The 15,060-nt window shown below is 49.0% G+C and overlaps 1 protein-coding gene across 1 annotated transcript in view; it reads left to right on the top strand.

Annotated features, from left to right (window-relative positions):
- The window catches only part of ITGB3 (integrin subunit beta 3), a 158,169-nt gene that overhangs the window by 114,030 nt on the left and 29,079 nt on the right, over nt 1-15,060 (top strand). The window lies entirely within an intron of this gene.

The following is a 15,060-nucleotide window of genomic DNA, read 5'->3' as shown; positions in this document are numbered from 1 at the left end:
CTGTTCCCAGAATGCACAGCGCCGCCTCCTCTATAACCCCGCCTCCCTGCACAGGAGCTCAGTTTTTAGTTAACCAGCCCAATGCAGTAGCAGGAAAAGAGACGACAACGGTTAGTAGCCACATACACCACACTCTCACGACAAGAGAAGTGTCAGCGGCTAATGCCATACCAACCCAAAGAAGCTGAGTGCATCAGGGTGGGCGCCTTGTGGAGCCCAGTGTACCTCGCAGAAAGAGATTTAACAAAGGTAAGTTCTTACCATAAATCTCGTTTTCTGCTGAGGGGTACACTGGGCTCCACAATGATAGACATTGGGGATGTCCTAAAGTAGTTCCTTATGGGAGGGGATGCACTGTAGCGGGCACAAGAACCCGGCGTCCAAAGGAAGCATCCTGGGAAGCGGCAGTATCGAAGGCATAGAACCTTATGAACGTGTTCACTGAGGACCACGTAGCCGCCTTGCACAATTGTGCAAGGGTCGCACCACGGCGGGCCGCCCAAGAAGGTCCAACAGACCGAGTAGAATGGGCCGTAATGTGAGCAGGAGCTGACAGACCAGCCTTCACATAAGCATGTGCAATCACCATTCTAATCCATCTGGCCAAAGTCTGCTTGTGAGCAGGCCAGCCCTGTTCCAAACAGCACAAAGAGAGAATCAGATTTCCTAATAGAAGCAGTTCTCTTCACATAGATACGGAGAGCCCGTACCACATCCAAAGACCGCTCTTTGGGAGACAGATCAGGAGAAACAAGTGCCGGTACCACAATCTCCTGGTTAAGGTGGAACGAAGAAACCACCTTAGGTAAATATCCGGGACGAGTCCTAAGAACCGCCCGGTCACAGTGAAATATCAGATATGGGGAACTACAGGACAAGGCACCCAAATCCGACACTCTTCTAGCTGAAGCAATAGCCAGCAGAAACACCACCTTAAGGGAAAGCCACTTAAGATCAGCTGAACCAAGAGGTTCAAACGGAGACTCTTGTAGCGCCTCCAAAATCACCGACAAGTCCCAAGGAGCCACAGGCGGGACATAGGGAGGTTGGATACGCAACACACCCTGAGTAAAGGTATGCACATCAGGTAAGGTTGCAATTTTTCTCTGAAACCACACCGACAAGGCAGATATTTGAACCTTGAGGGAGGCCAGACGCAGGCCTAAGTCCAGGCCCTGCTGAAGAAAAGCCAACAACTTGGCTATACTAAACTTGGAAGCGTCATAATCGTTAGATGCGCACCAAACAAAGTAAGAATGCCAGACCCTATAGTAAATCCGAGCCGAAGCCGGTTTCCGGGCCCGCAACATAGTTTGAATGACTGCCTCAGAAAACCCTTTAGCCCTTAAGACGGAAGCTTCAAGAGCCACGCCGTCAAAGACAGCCGGGCTAGGTCCTGGTAGACACAGGGGCCAGGAACGAGGAGGTCTGGGCGTTGTGGAAGTACAATTGGACGCTCTGACAATAGGCCTTGCAGGTCTGAGACCCAGTGCCGTCTGGGCCACGCTGGAGCTATGAGAAGCAGATTTCCTTTTTCTTGCTTGAACTTCCGAATTACCCTGGGCAGGAGTGACCCCGGAGGGAACACGTACGGCAGCCAAAACCTCCACGGCACCGCCAGCGCATCCACGAATGCTGCTTGAGGATCCTCTGTCCTTGCTCCGAAGACCGGAACCTTGTGATTGTGTCGAGACGCCATCAGATCTACATCTGGAAGGCCCCACTTTTCCACTAGGAGTTGAAATACTTCTGGATGGAGGCCCCACTCGCCGGCATGTACGTCCTGACGACTGAGAAAGTCCGCTTCCCAATTTAGGACTCCCGGAATGAATATTGACGATTGTCTATCATCTGTATAGCAGTGGTAGACCAGGCCGTAGCATCTGATTATTTCTCCCAGTGGTAGCATGTATACTGGAAAAAGCATGGGGGATAGAATATAACCATATGGAACACCACATGGTAGTGGCAATGGTGATGATGAGTATACTTCAGAAAAAACTCTTTGTGACCTGCCGGTGAGAAATGATTTACACCAGCTAAGCACTGTGTCATTAAGTCCACAGAAATTTCTGCTGTGGGGTACACTGGGCTCCACAAGGATAGACATTGGGGTTTAGAGTAGGATCTTGATCCGAGTCACCAACAGGCTCAAAGCTTTGACTGTTCCCAGAATGTACAGCGCCGCCTCCTTTATAACCCCGCCTCCCTGCACAGGAGCTCAGTTTTGTAGTTGGTGCTGCAGTAAGCAGGCACGTAACAGAGGGGCTGCTCTAGGCAGCCCTAAGAAGAGCTTTTTTTTGAAGAAAAAAGTGAAGACTACAAGGGCAGCAGCGGTGGTAAATGTCAGAAGACATTCACTGCTGCAGCTCCAGCTCTCCCCAGTGGCGCTGTACACTCCCGAGCCCTGGTTGCCGGGTAACTACAGCAGGAGGCTCCGGTTTTCTTCACAGTCAGGCACACACGATGGGGGCTCGCCGGGATCGCGTGGCCGCGCTTCGGGAGGTGGTAAGTGGGTCCCGCTTGCGAGACCCGGTCTTTATCGCGATCCGGCACGGTCAGTGGGAGGTGGGCCGCGCACGCTGGCGGTGGACACTGTGGCAGTACAGGCGATCCCACTAGATCACCAGGGCATGGGTGCAGGTCAGGTTTTCTCTCTAAACCATTTTCAGTAGCCCACAGTACCCGGTGGTTTTGCCAGCAGGGGGATAAGGCTTAGACCTGAAGCCCCTCCCCCAGCCCCAGGGCGCCATTTCCCGCCCTAGAGCTGCATATCTGTCTCTCCCTCACTCCCTGTCAGTGTATGGGCGCCATTATCTCTCAGCTTCACTGTTCCTGGGACTTCCTGGGCAAATCCTCCTGTGTAAAGCCGCCTGGTTGTCAGTGCTGTGACTTTACATGACACTTAAGTATTCTACCTGCCTTTTTAGACAGTGCTAGTTAAGAGAGTGCATTTAGTCAGGGTTTTCTAGTACAATTATCCTGTGATATACATCCAGTTCTTACTGTGCAGTGTTATATCTATTGACTACATAGCTATATATATAAGCTAGTCCAGTGCAGTATTATTGTTAGTAATAACCTCTACACTGTACAAACTGTGACTATCTGTGTGTGCATTAGCTAGCTGAGTGGTGTCCATTTTGTGTCTTTCACTCAACTTGCTATCCCTATATTCTATAACCTGAGGGGGCTTGGTGCGTCAGGTTTTCTATTGATATAGGATTTTCACAAAGATATACTTTAATACGTATTTTTCTCTGTGATTTAGTCACTATATCTCTCCTTTATCTCTGCTAGTGCTGACTACACTGCGCAGGGGTTTGGGTAAGAGGTATTGTGCTGCTGATAATTGTACTGTGTTACCTGATACTGCAAGTTATATCATGTCTGCTTCTGAGGGTAACGGTTCTGGGGCTGAACACACTACAGGTGTTGCTGAAGCCACAGACCCCTATGAGGAAAATATAGCAGCTGGGGGCTCTGGTTCTGGGGGCTCCTTGCCCCCCAGTGGGACTGTGGCAATGGGGGTACATAATGACCCACCGTGGGCCGCTTTTTCCACGCTTCTACATTCACTAGTTAATAAACTAACACTCCCTATGGGACCCCCTATGCCGGTATAGCCGTATGTGGTACCTGCAGCTAACCCGCCATGGGCGGACAATTAATCTGCTCAATTGAGGAAGTTGAACCATTCCCTGACTACTAAAAAGTCTGACCATCGCTCGCCTAAGCTCAAGGGGTCCTCTAAGCGAGCTCTTGTCTCCTCACAATCCACTGCTGTCACTGACACCTTGTCTGATGAAGACGGCACTTACACTGACCCCACAGGTTCTGACTCAGATACGGCTGATGGGTAGGGTAGTTCATATGTGGATGTTCCTGATCTTTTGGAGGCTATTAAGTTGATTCTGCAGATTACGGATCATCCCGAGCCATCCGTCCCTCCTAAGAAACCTGATAGGTTCAAGCATCAGAAGGTGGTTAAACAAGTTTTACCTCACTCTGACCACCTAGTGGATATAAGTCAGGAACCCTGGGAAAACCCGGGTACGAAGTTTGTGCCTCAAAAGAAGATGCTGGCTCGCTATCCCCTCAGTAGACTCACATGTGGCTAGGATGGTAGTTTCCTCAGCTCTACCTGTCACTACCGTCACGTCTCTAAAAGAGCCTGCGACTAAACGTGTGGAGGGTTGTCTGAAAGCGATTTACACCCTCACGGGTGCTGCACAACAGGCCACTATTGCAGCAACATGGGCTGCAGAGGCTATTGAAGCATGGGCCTTGGAGTTAGAAGCTGAAATCTCTTCTGACCATGCTAGACAATGCTTGTCATATATTGTCACAGCTTCTCGCTATATTAAAGAGGCGGCTTTTGATGCTGCTATCCTAGCAACCAAGGCCTCTACTACATCAGTCCTGGCTCGCCGGATATTGTGGCTGAGATCCTGGTCTGTGGATCTGGACTCTAGAAAAACCCTGGAGGTATTCCCTTTCAAGGGAGATATTCTGTTTGGGGAGGATTTAAATAAGATAGTGGCTGACTTGGCTACTGCCAAAACTGCCTGTCTGCCAAGTACCGCTCCTTCTGTGTCGAAGGCTAAAGGTACTTCCTTTCGCCCCTTTTGTCCTTCAGGTAAAGCAAAAGGTCAGGCGTACAACAAGTAGGCCTGTACTACCAAACCTGATAAGCCAAAGCCCAAAAGAGCTTGGGCGGCCCGTCAGCCAGCGTCCAAGGCCGATAAGCCTACCGCATGACGGGGCGGGCCTCCCCCTGGGGGATCCCAGGGTGGGGGGCCGGCTTCTAGGGTATACCCAGTAATGGTTGAAGACCACTTCAGATGCCTGGGTACGGGAAGTCGTCACTCCAAGTTACGCCATAGCCTTCAAAAACCGACCCCCACATCGATTTTGCCGGACAGACGTCCCGTTGGACCAGACAAAGGCAAACACTCTACTTTTGGTGGTACAGACCCTCCTGGATACAGGAGTCATAGTACAGGTGCCTCTTGCGCAGAGTGCCCGAAACCGAATGCGTCCTTCCGGCCCATTCTCAACCTCAAGGCATTGAACAGGTTTGTGAAGGTTTCCAAGTTCCATATGGAAACCCTTCGCTCTATAGTTCTGGCTTTGGAACCTGGGGACTACATGGTATCCCTGGATATACAGGATGCTTACCTGCATATTCCTATAGCAGCGTCACATCAGCAATACCTGAGGTTTGCTATTGGCAACCTCCATTACCAGTTTTGGGCGTTACCTTTTGGTTTAACAACGGCTCCGCGAGTCTTCACCAAGGTCATTGCGGTGATGACGGTAGTACTCCGCCGTCAAGGGGTCAGGATACTGCCGTATCTGGACGACTTGTTAATCCTGGCAAATTCCCCAGAACTTTTCCTACGTCATCTAGATATGACGGTCCGGTTTCTACAAGCCCACGGGTGGCTCATCAACTGGAAGAAATCCTCCCTAGTCCCTGCTCAGAGCATGGTGCATCTGGGAGCGCTATTGGACACTCACAACCAGAGGTTGTTCTTGTGACAGGAGAAAGTCCTGTAGCTTCAGGACAGGATTCGTTGCTTCCTTTCTTGTCCGCAAGTGTCGATACATTCGGCGATGCAGGTGCTGGGCCTCATGGTGTCAGCATTCGACATGGTGGAGTATGCTCAATTACATTCTCGTCCCCTCTAGAGGCTGATTCTAGCCAAGTGGGACGGCCTGCCTCACCGGATCAGGTCTCAAATTATCTAATTGACTCCAGAGGTCCGTCTGTCGCTGCTCTGGTGGCTCCAGGACCAACAATTGTGCAGGGGCCGTCCCTTCTGGATATCCAACTGGGTCCTGTTGACGACAGATGCCAGTCTAAGAGGTTGGGGTGCGGTGCTGGAGCAACACTCCCTTCAGGGTTGGTGGACCAAGGAGGAGTCCCTCCTCTCAATCAACATTCTGGAATTGTGGGCGGTCTTCAATGCATTGAACCTAGCCCAGCATTTAATTCAGAACCGTCCTGTTCAAGTGCAGTCGGACAACGCCACCACAGTGGCTTACATAAATCATCAAGGCTGTACTCGAAGCCGCTTGGCAATGAAGGAAGTCTCACGGATTCTTCAATGGGCGGAACGCCATCTACCGGCCATATCGGCAATATTCATTCCGGGAGTCCTAAATTGGGAAGCGGACTTTCTCAGTCGTCAGAACGTACATGCCGGCGAGTGGGGCCTCCATCCAGAAGTGTTTCAACTCCTAGTGGAAAAGTGGGGCCTTCCAGATGTAGATCTGATGGCATCTCGACACAATCACAAGGTTCCGGTCTTCGGAGCAAGGACAGAGGATCCTCAAGCAGCATTCGTGGATGCGCTGGCGGTGCCGTGGAGGTTTCGGCTGCCGTACGTGTTCCCTCCAGGGTCACTCCTGCCCAGGGTAATTCGGAAGTTCAAGCAAGAAAAAGGAAATCTGCTTCTCATAGCTCCAGCGTGGCCCAGACGGCACTGGGTCTCAGACCTGCAAGGCCTATTGTCAGAGCGTCCAATTCTACTTCCACAACGCCCAGACCTCCTCGTTCAGGGCCCCTGTGTCTACCAGGACCTAGCCCGGCTGTCTTTGACGGCGTGGCTCTTGAAGCTTCCGTCTTAAGGGCTAAAGGGTTTTCTGAGGCGGTCAATCAAACTATGTTGCGGGCCCGGAAACCGGCTTCGGCTCGGATTTACTATAGGGTCTGGCATTCTTACTTTGTATGGTGCGCATCTAACGATTATGACGCTTCCAAGTTTAGTATAGCCAAGTTGTTGGCTTTTCTTCAGCAGGGCCTGGACTTAGGCCTGCGTCTGGCCTCCCTCAAGGTTCAAATATCTGCCTTGTCGGTGTGGTTTCAGAGAAAAATTGCGACCTTACCTGATGTGCATACCTTTACTCAGGGTGTGTTGCGTATCCAACCTCCCTATGTCCCGCCTGTGGCTCCTTGGGACTTGTCGGTGGTTTTGGAGGCGCTACAAGAGTCTCCATTTGAACCTCTTGGTTCAGCTGATCTTAAGTGGCTTTCCCTTAAGGTGGTGTTTCTGCTGGCTATTGCTTCAGCTAGAAGAGTGTTGGATTTGGGTGCCTTGTCCTGTAGTTCCCCATATCTGATATTTCACTGTGACCGGGCGGTTCTTAGGACTCGTCCCGGATATTTACCTAAGGTGGTTTCTTCGTTCCACCTTGACCAGGAGATTGTGGTTCCGGCACTTGTTTCTCCTGATCTGTCTCCCAAAGAGCGGTCTTTGGATGTGGCACGGGCTCTCCGTATCTATGTGAAGAGAACTGCTTCTATTAGGAAATCTGATTCTCTCTTTGTGCTGTTTGGATTTCACAAACTGGGCTGGCCTGCTCACAAGCAGACTTTGGCCAGATGGATTAGAATGGTGATTGCACATGCTTATGTGAAGGCTGGTCTGTCAGCTCCTGCTCACATTACGGCCCATTCTACTCGGTCTGTTGGACCTTCTTGGGCGGCCCGCCGTGGTGTGACCCTTGAACAATTGAGCAAGGCGGCTACGTGGAGCTCAGTGAACAGGTTCATAAGGTTCTATGCCTTCGATACTGCCGCTTCCCTGGATGCCTCCTTTGGACGCCAGGTTCTTGTGCCCGCTACAGTGCATCCCCTCCCATAAGGAACTGCTTTAGGACATCCCCAATGTCTATCCTTGTGAAGCCCAGTGTACCCCGCAGCAGAAAACGAGATTTATGGTAAGAACTTGCCTTTGTTAAATCTCTTTCTGCGAGGTACACTGGGCTCCACAAGGCACCCACCCTGACGCACTTAGCTTCTTTGGGTTGGTATGGCATTAGCCGCTGACACTTCTCTTGTCGTAAGAGTGTGGTGTATGTGGCTACTAACCGTTGTCGTCTCTTTTTCTGATACTGCATTGGGCTGGTTAACTAAAAACTGAGCTCCTGTGCAGGGAGGCGGGGTTATAGAGGAGGTGGCGCTGTGCATTCTGGGAACAGTCAAAGCTTTGAGCCTGTTGGTGCCTCGGATCAAGATCCTACTCTACACCCCAATGTCTATCCTTGTGGAGCCCAGTGTACCTCGCAGAAAGAGATTTAACAAAGGTAAGTTCTTACCATAAATCTCGTTTTTTTAGGCGCTCAATTGGAATGCTACAGGCCACGGTATCTAATTCTGCAGAGAGAACCAGAAGGATTAAGATTCAGGGTTGCCAACCGTCTGGCTGCCCCTTCCGGGAGAGGGCAGCCAGCTTGGTGCAGCAGGATGTGGGGAGAGCAGGCGTAAAGTGACATAGGGGACGTGATAGGGGCGCGGCTATGTGTTTGAAGCAGCACACGGGCGTGGCATTTGCAGTCAAACCACCGTGGCCACGCCCCCACCATACAGTGCCGATATTACAGGCACCGTACAGCGCGGGGGGGACGACTTTGATGACGCAATTCAGCAGGAATCACGTCGTCGGGTCCCATTTGGACCACCATTTGCAGATTGCAGGCATGCTGGTTTGCAAAGCAATAGTTAGTCTCTCTCCATCTTCTTATGGAGAAGTTGGCAAAAGTAATGGATCAGCTTCTGTCATTTATCAGGTACAGTCTTTAAAATGACAGAAGCTGGTTGGACACTTTGAGCAACTATTTCACTTTATCTCTTTCCAAGGCTTGATACATTTCACCTTCATAGAGAAGATGCATGCTTTAATCTCTCTCTTTTATTTCAGACTTTCTCTGTCTTTCCTAAAGTCTAACTTTTTTTCTGTTCAGGCTGTCCAAATTTTTTTATTTTTGTGATTTAAATGCTTTTAGTAACAACAGTCTGCATTAAATTTACATTAAAAAAATAAGTACATCAATGAATAATCTACTATTGCAGAATAGTATTTTTTCCCTTTATCAGGGAATCAATTGAGCAAGGTGTGTCTGCAGCAAGCCCATCACACAGATCTCCTTGGTTACAGTATGTCAGGAATCTAGAGCTTGTGCTGACCTGCACACCTACAGACACATATTATTTGAGACTTTTTACTTTGACCTTTTAAAGTGACCTTTCGCCTTGCACTTTGCTGCATTTAAAACAGCACATGTGATTTTTCTTTAATTGATTGTAGAATGAGACTTTTGTTACTTTTTATTCATTAGCCTTAAGCTGTCCAGACCAATTTGCCCTAGCCTGTGTATGAGCAGTTAGGCCTGACGATATTGCTAGCATCCTGTAGTATGCTAATGAATGGCAGAACATGATCTCTCCATCCTTCATTAATATCACTTATACCGCTTTTAGACCAAGTATAACGGGTCACAACCGGGAGCTTCGACACAGGAGCTACCCGGCTGCGACCCGCGTCAGCCCCCATTTAGACCGGAGTCACCAACCCGGCATATTGCCGGGTTGGTGACTTAACGGGGGCGGTGCTTGGAGATCACATGATCTCCAAGCGCCGCCCGCACATAGATTGTAAACGGGAAGCCGAGTCGCATCGACCCAGCTACCGTTTACACTGCAGTTTGCCGGGTTGAACACATGTTCATCAGGAGCATGGTGAAGCTGGATGTCTTGTAGCCAGCAAAACGCGTAGAGCCTGTACCTGTGAGCCGACACCACATCAAGCTATCCTGGACTCGTTATCCATCTTTGGCATTTATTGGACAATATACTTCACCATCTGGAATAGCAGCCAAGAGGTTGTTCTTGTGTCAGGAGAAAGTCCTGTAGCTTCAGGATAGGATTCGTTGCTTCCTTTCTTGTCCGCAAGTGTCGATACATTCGGCGATGCAGGTGCTGGGCCTCATGGTGTCAGCATTCGACATGGTGGAGTATGCTCAATTACATTCTCGTCCCCTCTAGAGGCTGATTCTAGCCAAGTGGGACGGCCTGCCTCACCGGATCAGGTCTCAAATTATCTAATTGACTCCAGAGGTCCGTCTGTCGCTGCTCTGGTGGCTCCAGGACCAACAATTGTGCAGGGGCCGTCCCTTCTGGATATCCAACTGGGTCCTGTTGACGACAGATGCCAGTCTAAGAGGTTGGGGTGCGGTGCTGGAGCAACACTCCCTTCAGGGTTGGTGGACCAAGGAGGAGTCCCTCCTCTCAATCAACATTCTGGAATTGTGGGCGGTCTTCAATGCATTGAACCTAGCCCAGCATTTAATTCAGAACCGTCCTGTTCAAGTGCAGTCGGACAACGCCACCACAGTGGCTTACATAAATCATCAAGGCTGTACTCGAAGCCGCTTGGCAATGAAGGAAGTCTCACGGATTCTTCAATGGGCGGAACGCCATCTACCGGCCATATCGGCAATACTCATTCCGGGAGTCCTAAATTGGGAAGCGGACTTTCTCAGTCGTCAGAACGTACATGCCGGCGAGTAGGGCCTCCACCCAGAAGTGTTTCAACTCCTAGTGGAAAAGTGGGGCCTTCCAGATGTAGATCTGATGGCATCTCGACATAATCACAAGGTTCCGGTCTTCGGAGCAAGGACAGAGGATCCTCAAGCAGCATTCGTGGATGCGCTGGCTGTGCCGTGGAGGTTTCGGCTGCCGTACGTGTTCCCTCCGGGGTCACTCCTGCCCAGGGTAATTCGGAAGTTCAAGCAAGAAAAAGGAAATCTGCTTCTCATAGCTCCAGCGTGGCCCAGACGGCACTGGGTCTCAGACCTGCAAGGCCTATTGTCAGAGCGTCCAATTCTACTTCCACAACGCCCAGACCTCCTCGTTCAGGGCCCCTGTGTCTACCAGGACCTAGCCCGGCTGTCTTTGACGGCGTGGCTCTTGAAGCTTCCGTCTTAAGGGCTAAAGGGTTTTCTGAGGCGGTCATTCAAATTATGTTGCGGGCCCGGAAACCGGCTTCGGCTCGGATTTACTATAGGGTCTGGCATTCTTACTTTGTTTGGTGCGCATCTAACGATTATGACGCTTCCAAGTTTAGTATAGCCAAGTTGTTGGCTTTTCTTCAGCAGGGCCTGGACTTAGGCCTGCGTCTGGCCTCCCTCAAGGTTCAAATATCTGCCTTGTCGGTGTGGTTTCAGAGAAAAATTGCGACCTTACCTGATGTGCATACCTTTACTCAGGGTGTGTTGCGTATCCAACCTCCCTATGTCCCGCCTGTGGCTCCTTGGGACTTGTCGGTGGTTTTGGAGGCGCTACAAGAGTCTCCATTTGAACCTCTTGGTTCAGCTGATCTTAAGTGGCTTTCCCTTAAGGTGGTGTTTCTGCTGGCTATTGCTACAGCTAGAAGAGTGTCGGATTTGGGTGCCTTGTCCTGTAGTTCCCCATATCTGATATTTCACTGTGACCGGGCGGTTCTTAGGGCTCGTCCCGGATATTTACCTAAGGTGGTTTCTTCGTTCCACCTTAACCAGGAGATTGTGGTTCCGGCACTTGTTTCTCCTGATCTGTCGCCCAAAGAGCAGTCTTTGGATGTGGTACGGGCTCTCCGTATCTATGTGAAGAGAACTGCTTCTATTAGGAAATCTGATTCTCTCTTTGTGCTGTTTGGATTTCACAAACTGGGCTGGCCTGCTCACAAGCAGACTTTGGCCAGATGGATTAGAATGGTGATTGCACATGCTTATGTGAAGGCTGGTCTGTCAGCTCCTGCTCACATTACGGCCCATTCTACTCGGTCTGTTGGACCTTCTTGGGCGGCCCGCCGTGGTGCGACTCTTGAACAATTGAGCAGGGCGGCTACGTGGAGCTCAGTGAACACGTTCATAAGGTTCTATGCCTTCGATACTGCCGCTTCCCTGGATGCCTCCTTTGGACGCCAGGTTCTTGTGCCCGCTACAGTGCATCCCCTACCGTAAGGAACTGCTTTAGGACATCCCCAATGTCTATCCTTGTGAAGCCCAGTGTACCCCGCAGCAGAAAACGAGATTTATGGTAAGAACTTGCCTTTGTTAAATCTCTTTCTGCGAGGTACACTGGGCTCCACAAAGCACCCACCCTGACACACTTAGCTTCTTTGGGTTGGTATGGCATTAGCCGCTGACACTTCTCTTGTCGTAAGAGTGTGGTGTATGAGGCTACTAACCGTTGTCGTCTCTTTTTCTGATACTGCATTGGGCTGGTTAACTAAAAACTGAGCTCCTGTGCAGGGAGGCGGCGCTGTACATTCTGGGAACAGTCAAAGCTTTGAGCCTGTTGGTGCCTCGGATCAAGATCCTACTCTACACCCCAATGTCTATCCTTGTGGAGCCCAGTGTACCTCGCAGAAAGAGATTTAACAAAGGTAAGTTCTTACCATAAATCTCGTTTTTTTAGGCGCTCAATTGGAATGCTACAGGCCACGGTATCTAATTCTGCAGAGAGAACCAGAAGGATTAAGATTCAGGGTTGCCAACCGTCTGGCTGCCCCTTCCGGGTAGAGGGCAGCCAGCTTGGTGCAGCAGGATGTGGGGAGAGCAGGCGTAAAGTGACATAGGGGACGTGATGGGGGCGCGGCTATGTGTTTGAAGCAGCACACGGGCGTGGCATTTGCAGTCAAACCACCGTGGCCATGCCCCCACCATACAGTGCCGATATTACAGGCACCGTACAGCGCGGGGGGGGGGGGGACTTTGATGACGCAATACAGCAGGAATCACGTCGTCGGGTCCCATTTGGACCACCATTTGCAGATTGCAGGCATGCTGGTTTGCAAAGCAATAGTTAGTCTCTCTCCATCTTCTTATGGAGAAGTTGGCAAAAGTAATGGATCAGCTTCTGTCATTTATCAGGTACAGTCTTTAAAATGACAGAGGCTGGTTGGACACTTTGAGCAACTATTTCACTTTATCTCTTTCCAAGGCTTGATACATTTCACCTTCATAGAGAAGATGCATGCTTTAATCTCTCTCTTTTATTTCAGACTTTCTCTGTCTTTCCTAAAGTCTAACTTTTTTTCTGTTCAGGCTGTCCAAATTTTTTTATTTTTGTGATTTAAATGTTTTTAGTAACAACAGTCTGCATTAAAGTTACATTAAAAAATGAAGTACATCAATGAATAATCTACTATTGCAGAATAGTATTTTTTCCCTTTATCAGGGAATCAATTGAGCAAGGTGTGTCTGCAGCAAGCCCATCACACAGATCTCCTTGGTTACAGTATGTCAGGAATCTAGAGCTTGTGCTGACCTGCACACCTACAGACACATATTATTTGAGACTTTTTACTTTGACCTTTTAAAGTGACCTTTCGCCTTGCACTTTGCTGCATTTAAAACAGCACATGTGATTTTTCTTTAATTGATTGTAGAATGAGACTTTTGTTACTTTTTATTCATTAGCCTTAATCTGTCCAGACCAATTTGCCCTAGCCTGTGTATGAGCAGTTAGGCCTGACGATATTGCTAGCATCCTGTAGTATGCTAATGAACGGCAGAACATGATCTTTCCATCCTTCATTAATATCACTTATACCGCTTTTAGACCAAGTATAACGGGTCACAGCCGGGAGCCCCGACACAGGAGCTACCCGGCTGCGACCCGCGTCAGCCCCCATTTAGACCGGAGTCACCAACCCGGCATATTGCCGGGTTGGTGACTTAACGGGGGCGGTGCTTGGAGATCACATGATCTCCAAGCGCCGCCCGCACATAGATTGTAAACGGGAAGCCGAGTCGCATCGACCCAGCTACCGTTTACACTGCACAGTTTGCCGGGTTGAACACATGTTCATCAGGAGCATGGTGAAGCTGGATGTCTTGTAGCCAGCAAAACGCGTAGAGCCTGTACCTGTGAGCCGACACCACATCAAGCTATCCTGGACTCGTTATCCATCTTTGGCATTTATTGGACAATATACTCCACCATCTGGAATAGCAGCCAAGCACTTTTTGGATTCCCTTTCGGCCATAAATAGACTTTTCCTAAGGCTGACAGCATACCCAGGAACAACCATAATTCTTTCTGGTAATATCCATTTCTTATATGCTGACTGTGATCTTTTGGAGGAGGTCCTAGCCTAATGAGGATTTAACTATAGGAGCCAATATAGTGGATCGGCTGAGAATTTAATAATTTCAAGTTGACGGCAATACCAACCTTATTAATCTGATGGCATCGCCTATTTTTAATGCTTTTATGCGAATGTACACCTTTTTATATATACTTTTTTTGAATGTGTATTGATACATAAATTGTCTAATATTTATTTTACAACAAACTGTCCAGTTTGTTTATACACTTTACAGCCAGCGCTGGTTCCCCTTTTTGTTTCTATTTCCACAGGGGCTATTTCCACCCACAGCAAGCCCGCAAGGGGACTTGCACCACTTGTCCCTCTGCCGGCTGGGATGCCGCTGTCGGTATATTGACAGTCTACATCCCGCCTGGCTGGATTACGTATGTAATCCTCATACTCACCATGCTTTACACCTGCTGGCAACCGTGTGTGGGAGGGTCTTATCAAGCAGAAGAGAATTCAGTATAAAGGATCATTGTGTGTTTTTCACACTGTCGTGATAATGTATCAAACCTTCTAAAGAGTGGACAAGTAGAGAAGTTGTTCATAGTAACAAATCCATTTTTACCTGTCATTTTATAGAATGTACTTGTAGCTAGAACCTGATTGGTTGCTATAGGCAACATCTCCACTTGTACACTCTTTAGAAGGTTTGATACATTTCCCCCTGTATGGGATAAGTTTGCTGAACCATTATCTTTGTTTGTATATTGTAATTTTGTATGTCTGTACTCAGGTTAATCCTGGCTTGTGACAGTGTTCATATTATTTATTACACTACCAAAAACATTGATTTTTCTACTCCTGTTTAGTTTATATAGGCTTACCATATATAGGCTTTAAACAGGTTCTCTAGCTGCTAAAAACCAGGTGAATTGCAGATAGAAGTCAGCCAGCCACAGAACCTGTGTAATTGATTAGCGCCCCAGTTTAAAGGGATAGTATGGTAAGTTTAAATTTATACACATTTTACAAGGATAAATAAAAGTAATCTTGTCACAAACTGGAGTCTTATTCATATTTTCCGGCGAGACTCTGCCATATTCAGGTAGGCTGCGCTGTCCCTTGCCTGATACAGCATTCCTGATCATTGCTACACGCACAGCTGCGTAGGCGCAGCCATGTTGATCCA

This window comes from Pseudophryne corroboree, chromosome 3 (genome assembly GCF_028390025.1).
Source record: "Pseudophryne corroboree isolate aPseCor3 chromosome 3, aPseCor3.hap2, whole genome shotgun sequence".
In the NCBI taxonomy this organism is placed as follows: domain Eukaryota; kingdom Metazoa; phylum Chordata; class Amphibia; order Anura; family Myobatrachidae; genus Pseudophryne; species Pseudophryne corroboree.
This window is presented reverse-complemented; position numbering and strand designations above follow the sequence as displayed.